This window comes from Mytilus galloprovincialis, chromosome 12, assembly GCF_965363235.1.
Source record: "Mytilus galloprovincialis chromosome 12, xbMytGall1.hap1.1, whole genome shotgun sequence".
NCBI lineage: Eukaryota > Metazoa > Mollusca > Bivalvia > Mytilida > Mytilidae > Mytilus > Mytilus galloprovincialis.
Genome location: NC_134849.1, coordinates 51,111,042 through 51,126,155, shown reverse-complemented (window position 1 = coordinate 51,126,155; position 15,114 = coordinate 51,111,042).

Genomic DNA, 15,114 nt, shown 5'->3' with positions numbered 1-15,114 from the left:
TGATTTTTGTGCTTTGATTGTTTTCTATACATATTGGCGGTTTGTTTTTGTTGCGCTTCAGTGATCATGTTGTTACTTTGATTTCCTCCTATATTTGATGTGTTTCCCTCGGTTTTTGTTAAGTTTTGTAACCTGTTGCCTTTTTGCTTCGCATCGCGGTGCGGAGCTATTAGTTTCAGTAGACATACACGCCATCTTGAAATAATTACTGATCCCTGATTGGTTCCTTTATGATGCGACTGGGAATCAGCAACAGCCATTGGTTGAAATGAGATAAAAAATTACAGACTTTTCTCGTTCATGATATATAAGTCATTAAAAGCCGGAAAATTAACTTCACTGCAACTTGCAAAATTCAATCATTCTAATTGTAATGAACATTCAGTTTATTGCCACATCGACAATGAATCTATATTTGTCGTCATTCATTGCAAATAACAAGTTAAATTTTGAAATAACCTGTGGAAGCTATAAAAAATAAAGTAAATGGAAAAAATGTACTTTCAAATATAACAAGGCTAAACAATTTTAGTTGATATCTATATTCCACGCACAAAACCCGTTCATTTTAACGTACAGTCAAATCTTCATTCAAACGTCGGCAACTTGTATTGCAATTTTTCAAAGGTTATCTTGACAACTTTACACGTAGACAATAATTCATTCATTATCACAATTTAAGATGTTGGTCAAAGATCGTAAAAGAGGGACGAAAGATACCAGAGGGACAGTCAAAATCATAAATCGAAAATAAACTGACAACGCCATGGCTAAAAATGAAAAAGACAAATAGACAAACAACAGTACACATGACACAACATAGAAAACTAAAGAATAAGCCACACGAACCTCATAAAATACAGTATGCGGTGCTCAGAGACTGAAAATAAGTAAATTATGATTGATGTGAAACAGTAATTTGACCATCAATCAGTATGCATTGGGAACAGTTGGTAAAATGAAGTAAAAGCTATTGATGTATTTGCACTATACAAGATCGAACTTGTTATTATTTTTTCATCATTTATAATTGAATACGTAATTCAGATTTTTTTTTTTAAATGATCTATACCCATAATTAAAACTACGTCGTGTACAGATACTCCGAAAATCAATTGAAAACAATATGTCACAAAGTTTTATCAGTTTCAAACAAGATGAGATGAAATGCAGTAGGACTTTGCACTGAGTTCAAAATGTTCACGCTATTAAAAGAGTCGTTCGTGTGGATGGTAAAAAACGTAATAGTATTATTTCTGTGTCTGTTTGCTATATTGTTGTTTTCATACAGAAGTCTTGTTTATGTTAATGTAAACAATGCTATCGCAGTCAAATTATGCGACGATTTATGTTGTCCTGGAGTCGAATCTGATTCTGTTTACAATTGCACTACTGGAACATTTCGATTTCTCGTTGATACTGAAAACTGTAGAATTCCGAATGTGGATCCTTTCGATAAAAGTATAAAACATCTCCTTAATTTAAAATCGAGACACTATAGTTGCGACGATCATCAAGTTGTTACATATATCAAAGGAAACACATTGTTTCTGAATCAAACGAAACAGTCAAAACGTTTATCTTTCTGTCGATTGAAGGCCATATATAGGAAAGGAAATTCTTTTAAATTTGGCGAGGAAAGTCAAGCATTCAATAACTCTATTGAAATCAAAGACGAGTTTATAAAAGTTAAGTGCTACAATTTTTCTGGATCTGTCATGGCGGAAAATTACCATATGCATTTCATTATGAAATATACAAAAAACGAAAAAAGCAATTATAGCAACCACCAACCTAATGATACAAAAAACAATGAAACTCAAAATCCTTTATTCAAAATTGGTATAAAGTCTAATGTATTATCGCATCAAAGTCGACAATTTGAAATAAAAGATCGTTTAAATATTTTACTGTTAATGATTGACTCGACCTCACGGATTAATTCTTTGCGATATTTACCAAAGACTCGACAATATCTTATAGAAACTCTAGGAGCAGTGGAAATGACGGGATACAACAAACTTGCAGATAATACAATGGTTAACATGGTACCGTTTCTGACTGGTGATTACTATGAAAATCAACCATGCCTTAAAAGTAAACATGGAGTGGATAATTGCACCTTCATTTGGCAAAATTATTCACAGTCGGGATATTTAACTCATTTAGGCGAAGATTGGCCTTGGGCTGGAACGTTCCATTACGCTCTTAAAGGGTTTAAACGCCAACCAACTGATTATGATGACAGACCATTTCATGTAGCAAATGAGAAAGGTTCTAAGTGGATGACGGACACATGCTTTCATGGTAAGTCGTCATCTGAAACACTTCATCAGAGAATATATGACTTGGCGTACAAATTACGGAATAAACATTATTTTTCGCTTTCAACTCATTCTAGAATGACTCATAACTATCTAGAAGCTCTCAGAAATGTAGATAACATGACATTTAACACATTCAAAAAATTATATGAGAATAATCTACTCAATAATACATTCCTAGCATTCTTTGGAGATCATGGCATGAGGTTTGGGAAAGTAAGGATGACATTTATTGGTCAATTGGAAGAGAGGCTTCCAATGATGTTTATATATGTCCCAGAATGGTTCAAAACAAAATACAGTGGCTTATTTAATACTCTTAAAACAAATTCTAGACGGCTCACGACACACTTTGATATGTTTTCGACTTTGCAGCATTTGTTAAACCTTGATAACGAAAGAACACATAGATATGGGAAGTCATTATTTCATGAGATACCACGTGAGAGGACATGTGAGGATGCTGGAGTTCGTCCGCACTGGTGCACGTGCAATTATCATTTATCAGCTACGGATAATAGTACAACAAGAAACGATTTAGCCTCCATTTTCATTCAACATTTAAATACGTTGCTGAAAAATCACACACATAAATGTTCAAAATTAACGTTAAAGTCAATAATATCCTCTATAAAACTACTGCCCCGTAAAATAGAGCATATAGAACACAGAGTAGTTATTGAAGCGGAACCAGGAGATGGTATTTTTGAAGCAACTCTAAGATGTGACAGAAACTGTTCGACTTATAATGTAATAGGTGACGTCAGTCGAGTTAATAAATATGGAACAAGCACAAACTGTGTGAAAGACAATACATTGCGCAAAATATGTCACTGTATTAATACTGCCAATCGATGATAGGTTTAGTCTTGTATGATTTTTAATTTTAGTTTCTTGTGTTTAATTTGGGGTTTAGTATGACGTCCATTATCACTGAACTACAAATGTAGTATATATATATATATATATATATATATATGTATAGGGGCCAACTGAAGGACGCCTCCGGGTGCGGGAGTTTCTCGCGGCATTGAAGACCTATTGATGACCTTCTGCTGTTGTCTGTTCTATGGTCGGGTTGTTGTCTCTTTGACAGATTCCTCATTTTCATTCTCAATTTTATTGTACTTAATAAATACATCAAAAACATTCAACGCTTACTATCATATTCATTCTAATGAAACTCAGGCGTATAATCTTGCAATTATATTAATCTGACCTTGATTTTATATTCATGGTTCATTGGTCCATGTTATTTGATTCTTGTTTGGTATGTTTTTCAGATACTATAAGGAATAAATTAACTGTATTTGTTTTATGGAATGATTGTAATGTATATATATTTGGCTGTTCGGTATCATCTGACCTTGACTTTGTTTTGATGGTTTATTGGTTAATGTTAAATATCTCAGAATTGGTCTATTTTCAGATACGATGATAAAGGTATAGTTAAACTGTATAATATTTATGTACGTTTCGGCAACAAAAATTATAGACAGGTTGTAGGTATCCCTATGAGCACTAATTGTGCCCCTTTAATAGCAGACTTGTTTTTGTACTGTTACGAATCACAGTTTATGACTAAACTCAGTAAAGTATCTTGATGATATTTTTTCGTTAAATAATCAAGAATTTTCTCAATATACTGCTGAAATTTACCCCAAGGAACTTACTTTAAATAATTCAAATTTATTCGGTAATAACTGTTCTTTCCTGGATTTAGATATTTCGGTTTTAAACTGGAAACTCCACACTAAAATTTACGACAAAAGAGACGTTTTTCGTTCCCTATTGTTAATTTTCTATTTTTAGATGGTGATGTTCCTTTGGCACCATCTTACGGTTTTATATTTCAAAACTTGTTCGCTATGCCCGTGTCTGTTGTGACGTTTTTGATTTTAACGAACGCAACCTATGTATTACTGGTAAATTATTAAACCAGGGATATCGTTACCATAAATTACTTAAAACCTTTACTAAATTTTTCCATAGATATAAAGATTTGGTTTTGAAGTTTGGTTGTACCTGTAGAAAACTTATTTCAAACGGGATAGCACATTCTCATTTTTACGGAAATGTTGTTAACCGTGCCCGGAAATTTAGAAATGATCCATGTAAACTTGTCGCTCCCTTAAATAAACTTATTCTAAAAGGTTACATATTCAACACTGTAATAAGATCATTTAATATTGTTTTTATTGGTATGAATATTGATTTTGTTATCAGTAAATAAAAAGCTAACTAAATATTACTAGTATGTTATATACATATTCATGGATCTACAATCTGTCGATACCTGTAACTTGGCATTGCACAAGATCATGTTTTTCTCTGGCTGTTTATGACGTCTTTTCACTAAATCCATAGGATGTTGGATGTGTACGGATTGATAGTTTAGTCTTAGATGCATGATTTTTTTATTCAGATAACTGCGAGTACTCTCAGATCTGTTCATTGCGTCTTTTTGTGTCGGGATGTATATGTACCCAGCCACGTCCACTTGTATTTTTGTCCATCTGATGAGTTAAACTTTTTTCAACTGATTTTTATAGTTCGTTCTAATGTTGTACTGTTATACCACTGTCCCAGATTAGGGGGAGAGTTGGGATCCCGCTAACATGTTTAACCCCGCCACATTATTCATGTATGTGCCTGTCCCAAGCCAGGAGCCTGTAATTCAGTGGTTGTCGTTTGTTTATGTGTTACATATTTGTTTTTCGTTCATTTTTTACATAAAAAGGCCGTTAGTTTTCTCGTTTGAATTGTTTTACATTGTCTTATCGGGGCCTATTATAGCTGACTATGCGGTATGGGCTTTGCTCATTGTTGAAGGCTGTACGGTGACCTATAGTTGTTAATGTCTGTGTCATTTTGGTCTTTTGTGGATAGTTGTCTCATTGGCAATCATACCACATCTTCTTTTTTATATTTAATGTACAAAAAAATTATAAGGCGCGCAAATTATATAATTAAGGTTTGTTTCTCAGATACAGTTGGTTCTTCAATACAGCAAGAAAAAATCCCGCACCCAAACTTCGTGCTTTAGCTGGCATATATAAACAAAAATATGGACTAGTTCAGTGATAATGGACGTCATACTAAACTTTACAGTTGTTTCTCGTTTTTCGTTTTTTATATAGATTAGACCGTTGGTTTTCCCGTTTGAAAGGTTTTACACTAGTAATTTTGGGGACCCTTTATAGCTTGCTGTTCGTTGTGAGCCTAAGATATGTGTTGAATCCCGTACCTTGACCTATAATGGTTTACTTTTATAAATTGTGACTTAGATGGAGAGTTTTCTCATTTACACTCATACCACCTCTTCCTTTATCTATCCAAAGTATGTACAAGAAACTAAAATTAAAAATCATACAAGACCAACAAAGGCCAGAGGCTCCTGACCTTGGATAGGCACAAAAAAAGCGGCGGATTTAAACATGTTTTGTGAGATCTCAACCTTCCTTTTATACCTCTAGCCAATGCAGATAAAAAAAACACACACACAGAAATACCGACAGTAAAGAAGCCCGTGTCCGTTGTCAGAATAGGTAACAAATGAAACTTAATAAAATGACAATGATACATAAAATAACAAGGACTACTAGCAGTTTCTGACATGCCAGCTCCACACCTCAATTAAACTGATTGAAAGATTATGTTTTAATCATATGAATGTCAAGCACAATCCTTCCCGTTAGGGGTTGAGTATCATACCATCATAAAAATGTATGAGAAGAATATAACCCGTATTTGTATGAGCTATGGTGTACATGTATATAGTTGTCTCTTTGGCAATCGCATCGATCGCGGTCAATCGGGCCACAAGGTTTTGAATAAATGATACCCCAAAACGGACCATATTTGGTAAAAATGAATCATAATTGTTTCGTTTGTTTTCAAAATATTCCACTGAGGAATTTCATTGACTATAATTCCTAAATTGTTTCGTAACATTTCAGTTTCATAAAGAATACGCACAACATACTGTAAAATTTTATAATGAAATCGATCAAAAATAGATACTTTAAGTGACCTCTTGTCCTCTCTTCTATTAATCAGAATGAAACTATAACTTGACCTGAAACATACCGCGCTGAAGTACGTCCATTATTCATAGTTCATTATTCATTATTCAATAATGAATAATGAAATAGTTCACTATTCACTATTCAATATTACAAAATGAATAATGAATAATGAAATAGTTTAAACATTTGTATTCAACGCTTAAAAATTTAAATCATAATAAGCATACTGTTCTATGTCGGGAGCTAGTTATTCAGTGATTGTCGTTTAATGGTCTGTTTATCGTTTTGTTATAGTCATGTTGGGCCTTTCATAGTTTGCTGTTTGGTGTGAGCCAACGCTCCGTGATGAAGACCGTATTATAACCAATAATTAAAATTGAGAATGGAAATGGGGAATGTGCCAAAGAGACAACAACCCGACCATAGAAAAAAAAAACAACAGCAGAAGGTCACCAACAGGTCTTCAATGTAGCGCATAATTCCCGCACCCGGAGGCGTCCTTCAGCTGGCCCCTAAACAAATATATACTAGTTCAGTGATAATGAACGCCATACTAATTTCCAAATTGTACACAAGAAACTAAAATTAAAATAATACAAGACTAACAAAGGCCAGAGGCTCCTGACTTGGGACAGGCGCAAAAATACGGCGGGGTTAAACATGTTTGTGAGGTCTCAACCCTCCCCCTATACCTCTAGCCAATGTAGAAAAGTAAACGCATAACAATACGCACATTAAAATTCAGTTCAAGAGAAGTCCGAGTCTGATGTCAGAAGATGTAACCAAAGAAAATAAACAAAATGACAATAATACATAAATAACAACAGACTACTAGCAGTTAACTGACATGCCATCTCCAGACTTTAATTAAACTGACTGAAAGATTATGATTTCATCATATGAACATCAGGCACAATCCTTCCCGTTAGGGGTTTAGTATCATACCATCATAACATATATGAGAAGAACATAACCCGTGTCATGCCAACAACTGGTTTTTGAATAAATGTGTTTAGTTCCGATGCAAAGACCCTATAAGTGAATCAATATTAACGCCAAAATATGCAATCTTTAATGACCTGACAACAGTATCGTAACTATATCCCTTCTTAATAAGTCTATTCAAAGGTTTTGTTAGTTTTTGAGGTGAATACTGACACCTTTGTGCTTTATAAAGAATATTTCCATAAAAAAAATGGATGTGAAATACCTGAATGTATAAGAAGTCTGCATGTTGAGCTATATTTACGAATGAAGTCCTTATACCGATGATAAAATTTAGTTAATGTTTTGACTAGTTTGTGATATCGAAAATCCTGGTGTAATAATTTTTCAGTAATACATAAATTTCTCTCGATTGTTAACTTTTAATAAATTATAACTTGTTGGATGGAGAGCTGTCTCCTTGGCACTCATATTGCATCTTCTGCTTTATATATTATACCCAGTTTTATCTTTATTTGATAACACATTCATGGTGAATTTCTTAGACTGAACACACCGTCACATTTCAATAACGAACAGTACATTTTGGTTCAAAACCGTACTTAATAATGATCAAACATAGTCATCTTTAATAAAAAAAAAAAAAAAACAACAAAAAAAAAACAACAACAAAACAACTTGTACGTGTATTCAGTTTTCAGTGGATTACACTTTTACAATGATACCTTTTAAGAAACCACATAATTCATTGAAGTTGGTGACACTAAAACTTCATCATAAACTATAACCAAAACATTTACAATAAACAGAGACGGACGGATAAACAAACGTAAAGACTTTTAAATATAATGACCATCTCTATCGTCGAACAGGGTAAGAAATTCAAAGTCGTGAATTGAGTAACATGTCAGTCTTGAGTCAATCAACATAAACAAAATCTTGAGATTATTAGACATAAAGTATAATGCATTAGTGCAAAAAGTACTTTTTTATATTTTTTAAAAGAAAACAGGTAAAGCCATAGTATCAAAGTCTACATAAGTTCGATAGTTTCCTCGCTCTTTTGCAAAGTCTGTTTCAAACCGTTCCAATAAACTCTGATATAAAGTGGAGGCTTCCAACGCATTTGTTGGTAAACCAAGTGTCACACAAAATAAACGTAACTTCTTCAGTATTCCTGTCAGGAGTTGATACAAATGCAGTGATGAATATTTCCATGTATTCTAGTCCCATTTCAAAAGAAAACCTTATGTATTTCTCCATTCTGTCACTTTAAAAAGGAGACATTGAAGACCCGTACCATGTGTAAGACAAAGAATTTAACACACACTATATTATTTTGTGCGCAAAATATATATAATGTGTGCGCACAATATATTTAAGTTGTGCGCACAATATATTTAAATTGTGCGTACAATATATCATTTTGTGCGCACACTATATTATTGTGTGCGCACAATTTATTTAAGTTGTGCGCACAATATATTTTTTTTTCTTTGCATGTCGCTAGCAGGGCTCCGTAGTTTTGAGGTTGAAAAACACGCATTCAATTTGTCACAATTAAATCAATCATTCAAACCTTCATTAACTCGCTAACTGAAAAAAATATGGTGGAACATATGTAATTCTAAAACTGTTCATGTTGGCTGTTAATAAACTTTTACATTTATACCTAGTGATAATTTTCAGTATTTTACTAGGATACATGTATATACGTTAAAACTTACTAATATTTGATAGTGGTAAATGACTTCTATGATCCATTGTCTCAAGAATTACAGATTTAAATGATACGCCAATCGAATGGTTATATATATGACAATACTTTTTATTATAGTCATTATGAGTTAGATTTATTCATATAACAAATAGAATGTTATTGTCCTGATTAAATGGGAAATATTTGCAACTGGAAGCAAATCACCGATTTCGACTCATTTAAAATCACCCCCTTATTGACGATCCAAAATACCTTTCAACAGTAGTTCAATGGTCTTGAATAGAGAGTTGAAAGAGACCGTTTATCGAAACCAAACTAACAGTGCCATAGCCAAAATAATAAAAGCAGTCAAAAGACATTCAGTAGACAAAACACAACATTTAAAACTAAGACTGGGCAACACGATCGCATACAAATCCCGGGGTTGATATCAAGTTCTAGGTAAGCATATCCTGTTCCACATGCTGGGTGGTTAGTATGAGGTTACACTGTTTATTTTTATATTCTAAATAACGTTATTGATTTCTTATATTTAAAATAAAGAGAGGTCGAAGATACCAAGGGAACAATCAAAATCATAATACTATGAAATACAGACAATATTGTTGCAAAAATTAAAAATAAAACCACAAAAACTAAGCGGCGATCTCAGCGTGATTGGTCATGGCTCATAGGAAGTAAACTTTCGGTGATAAGTCCTGCATTCGATAAACAGATGACATGATTGTGTTCACATGTTGCTATCGTTAGAATACTTCAAAAAATGGTTCAAGTTTAATAACTCCCCTACAACTAATCTTATCAAAATGGCGGTATAATATGGTTAACTACACATGATAGCAAACAAAAGTACCAAGAATGAAGGCATGTCAAGAAAACCTCGCTCAAAACTCCGATAGATCTCCTACGGTACTGTCTTTTAGAACTCAGTCATATATATACCACATGTGTAATAAAAATCATCCGTGAAATTTGCTCTATGGGATCTTTTCAAAATTTCAATGGAGGCAATTTCTTGGCCTGGCTTTCTGTGAGATAGTTTCAGAGGAGGGGGCAATCACAATATGTACATGTATACACCAACCTTTAGAATAGTCCCAGGGGCGGATCCAAGATTTTTGAAAGGGGGGACGAAGTAACTAAAAACTGGCGAGCGGAGCGAGGCGAAAAATTTTAGGGACCTTTTTTAGACTAAAAACAAAAAATAAGTGTAAAATGCACTTTTTAAACGGTTCTTGACTTTGGGCATGTATATTGCTGTAAAGTGTGAGGGTTGGACATTTTTTATGCCGTATTCTCCACATTAATTGTCTATTATAAAATGATGGGATGATCCAAAGCTATGTACTAATATATTTGATGTGGGACTTGCCAGTTAAAAATGGACATGGAAAATTCTCGTTTGTTGTATGTTTAGTTAGTATCAAAACATACGCCGGGCTATTCGATGAAATTTACAATACGACCGACACGAGTTAAGAAACAAACAGACAATTTTTATCCAAATGTTTGGTAGAAATGTTTCCGCCAACAAGGGAAGTGAGGGATTCCAAATCAACCAAAGGCTACGAATGAGTCTGAAGTGACAACTAATTTATGAATCGGACGGTCGAAAAATGGAGACATTAAGGCAACACCCAGCAGGCAGGTTGCAGTCGGGCCTTGAACAAAGTATTCAATAAATCAGTTCGGAGAAACAGACATTCCGGTCAGATATGGGATTTACAAGCAAAACCCCGGCCACCAAAAAATTACGCCCGTTGTTTATTTAATTCTAAAAAACATCTGAAATTTTGGTTTCAAATGGCAAAAAAGTGGACAAGATTAATGTTTTCAATTTTGATACGATAAGATTTTTTGTTTAAGGCAAAAAGAGTGTCAGAACTTTTCCTCTCATACATCTCAGACTGTCCCCTCAAATCAAATGGTGCGTACCTTAGATCTTAAGCTTACTGACATAGGATCATTATTCAGCTATGTTATTAATAGGCTTGGCCGTGTAAATAATATTGCTGTGGAACTTTTTTGTTCCTGACATTATAATAGAGTATTACTTTCTGTTTGGTGGAATTGTGAAATAGAAGTCAATACGTTCTTGCTCAATCCTTGTCACTTTGAAGGTGTCATTCCTGTCACTCTCAGCATAAGCAATTTGTTACTGTAATTTGATTTTCAAATTGACATAGTGACGCACTGGTTTACTCTACCGTAGCGAATCACAGGACTTTGACATAACCAATAATATATTATAGTAAATACGAGCGAAAAATATCTTTATAAGTAAAGAATTGCCACATAAAAACTAAATACACGGGAAATATCAAAGTTCACGAAGTCTTGTCTGATTAATCTTTTACAAAAAAAAAAAAAAGTCCAAGCGTACGCCCTCTACGCCCCCCTCTGGATCCGCCACTGAGTCCCATAACTCCCCAGAAAAGTGGTCAGATCAAAATGATTCTACAATGTGGTCATGTTCACAAAAACACAATCCTTCAAATTAGAAAAACTTTCATTAAAACGGTATCAAATGAGATGCGTTCGAAACTAACGGAAAGGTGTTATTTTTACAACAACCTATCATAGTTTGCAAGCGCACACCAAACAGTGACAGGATAGTCAACCTTATGACGGTGGTCACTTAGAGGTAGAAGTAGAAGTATCAAATAGTCAAAGCTTCATAACTCTTGAATAGGAATAGAAACATTCAGTAGACAAAACACAGCATTCAGTAGACAAAACACAACATTTAAAACTAAATACTGGGAAAAACGATCGCATACAAACCCCGATGTGTAGTTGTGTAGTTGACCATATTAAAAATCAATTCCAAATGTTGGGAAATTTGGTCTTCCTCACATGGTGGAAAACAAAGAGAGTTTTGTGTGAAATTGTCTCAAATAGTTATCATAAAGTGTTAGGATTATAATTTAATACGCCAGACTCGCAAAGTCGCGTTTACAATATTGCATAAAACAGGTAAGGCCCAATAACTCTCGTCTCGCTCAACAAAACAATACTATGTAAGTACTGAATTTAAGAATACTGTTTTTAGTTTCACAAAGACAGTTCAAGGATTTAGATAAATAAGCCACGAGTATGTTCGATCTATTCACATTTGATGTTCCTTTGTACATTTATCAAATGGCACGGTATGTACAAGACTATTTCAAACAGTGTTTTTGACCTGGGTAAACATGAAATGTGAAGTAACTGCACTTGAAGCATACTGGTGTTTTGTGAAGCGTAGTTCCAATCATCTTTAATTCTATATGTACCTTAACTATATGTCATACTTACTACAATACATTATAGTATAGGTTATGCTTGTAATTGTTTAGGGTGTATGGGGACATATAATTGCTTAAGTGAACGTCATTTGACCCTGGCCGATTGTTGTACCAATGACCAATTCCTTATTTTAATTTTTGCTAGGAAGCTACCATTTGATTTTTTGCATTTTTTTGTTGTTGTAATCTCTTTCCTTCCTTTTTCCTCACTCTAATGCCCTCTTTCGTTGTTAGTTTATCCTAACATTTTTACATAAATTATCATCTTGCCGTACTTTTGCCAAGTTACTCATTCGGCATCTTTTTTACTCAAAGTTCCTGTCCTGCCTTTTTTCAAAACTCATCTTAGTTTAAACGGTATTTATTAATGGAAACTCACAAGATAAAATATTACAATGTTACATAAAGTTCAAATATGGGATTCGAAAACAAGTTTGGAAAACTTATATAAATTCGTCTCCCACATCTTAGCCCCGCGCCGCCCCTCCAACCCCCACCCCACACGTTTCACCTCGAATAAAATTCAAATGGTAAAGAATATGTCAGCACCAAGTGTGAGGTATTCCAAATCAAATATGCACAAAAGTTCACAATTGTTTTATAGTAAACGAAATATGCACAGTGTTTTGTTATGCAAACAAAATCAGTTAATAATGATTTGAATTACAATGTCTGCCCCAATAATACAATAATTTTTCACAATGTATAAGAGTTGTTCTAAAGATATAAGGAAGTTCTTTTAAAACTTTAAGATTATTCAATTCAAACGAATATTTAATCTTTTTTGATTTACAGGTTTACGAAACTCATGCTTAAAATATACACACGTATACGGAAGACGATTGAAGTATAATCTTTAGACAGACCATAAAAGATTATTAAAACTTGTACCAACTGAAGTACACGGTCTATTCAAAAATTAAATTGTCCGGTTCATTCCCTAATTTACCTTTTATACATGAAAAAAAATCGATGTTCTTACTACATCAGTACATGTCCTGTGTCACTGGTATTAAAGAGATAATCGTAACTGAAATTACGATTATCCCAATATGGCGACGGTAGATATAGGTAAAATCTTTACACTCATTTTTCTTAAATGTAGCATGTTTTTGTCAACAGTTACTCAGCTGCAAGGTTTATCTATACCATTACATCATATTTGAATCGTAACAGTGCCCTTGAATTGTCTAATCGCTTTGAAAACAGCCGTTGCCATATTGGGATAATCGTAATTTCAGTTACGATTATCTCTTTAATACCAGTGTAGGTACTCGCACATTTAATTTGAATAATTTATCAGATATACTCAACATCTAAATAAAAGCAACACTTTTTTTTAAATTTTTATTACCATAATCATTATTATAACCAAGTTGTCGATTTCAATGACAATATATAATAATAGATTGGAATAGAATTAAAATAAAGTATGTTTTTAGTTTACGGAGAGTTTGTTTTAAAGCTGGATGATAAAACTCTAATGAATACCATGAAATAATTTTACTATGATCATATACAGTACTCACATTGGATGACTAAAATTTCATTTTTTAGGGGGAAACACTCCTGTTCAGTCGTAACCTTTTATAATCAAATCAAGAAAATCCCCCAAATCGAAATGAAAACTGAAAAACTTGAATTATATAAAAAGGAGTAGTGTAATTAATTGTGTTTTGCTTTAATGATAAGTTGCTTCATTAACACATGTCATACTAGCTTACATCACTCCAATACGATCAAAGTGAATTTCAATAGAAAAATCTCAAAGGTAAAAAAGAAAAGTAAAATTGTGTTTAAATATAGCTATCTGTATCAAAAATACAGAATGGTTACTCTAGGCTAGCAATAGCATCATCTTGGAACATTTTGGAAAATTTAAGGCAATCACCTTTCTGTTTTTGTTTTGTTTTTCTCCCTATTAGTTACATATTTTAGATGTAACAAAGAGATTTTTAGTAATAAATAAACATACAGAAGGGTGTTTAACTTTAAAGGTCGCAGCTAGCCGGCAGACATCATTTTCTAACAAATAAAACCAAGGGGAAAAAATAATAACAAAATGAAATGTTTTTTGTCGCGTCATTTTAATTTTATACTTAAGGATGTCCTCTACACTGTTTAAAAATAACAATCTTTTTAAAAGACTTTTATCAATTGATAGTATATTAATAAAGAAACAATAAACGCAGAAAAAGCGGAGGGTCTGTGTGCTTGTTTTCGAGATAAAAGTCATAGAAAATTTGGAGGGAAATAATTCTCTCTAGATTTTTCATACATTTAAAATTGGCATCTTTTTTATTTCAAAACTGCGAAAAAAATAACAAGGATTTTATTAGATTTTGAGATATGACTTTTTTTTAACTTTATGTAATAAAATTATGAAAAAAAAGTAGGGGTAAGGGGGCAATTTTTTTTAATGGAAATACATGGATAACACCAGAGGAATCCGAAAATCTGGAAAAAAATCCAAAAAATTAAGAAGCAAACATCCTTTAATAAAGCAGTAAGTTTCTGCAACAGCATCTCTAGCTGATGTCACCGTTATTTGCGACATTATACCAAAAAAAAAACAATAGAAAGTTGGTATAAAAAAAGTTCAATAAATGTACAATTGAAATGAACTGTAGAAAGTGTAAATCATCATAAAGAAATTATCAGCTTATCATTTCGGGGCCTTTTATATCTGACTATGTGGTATGGCCTTTGTTCATTGTTGAAGGTCGTACGATGTTCTGTTATTGTTAATTTCTGTGTCATTTGGTCTTTTGTAGAGAGTTAATAGTCTCATTAGCAATCATACCACATCC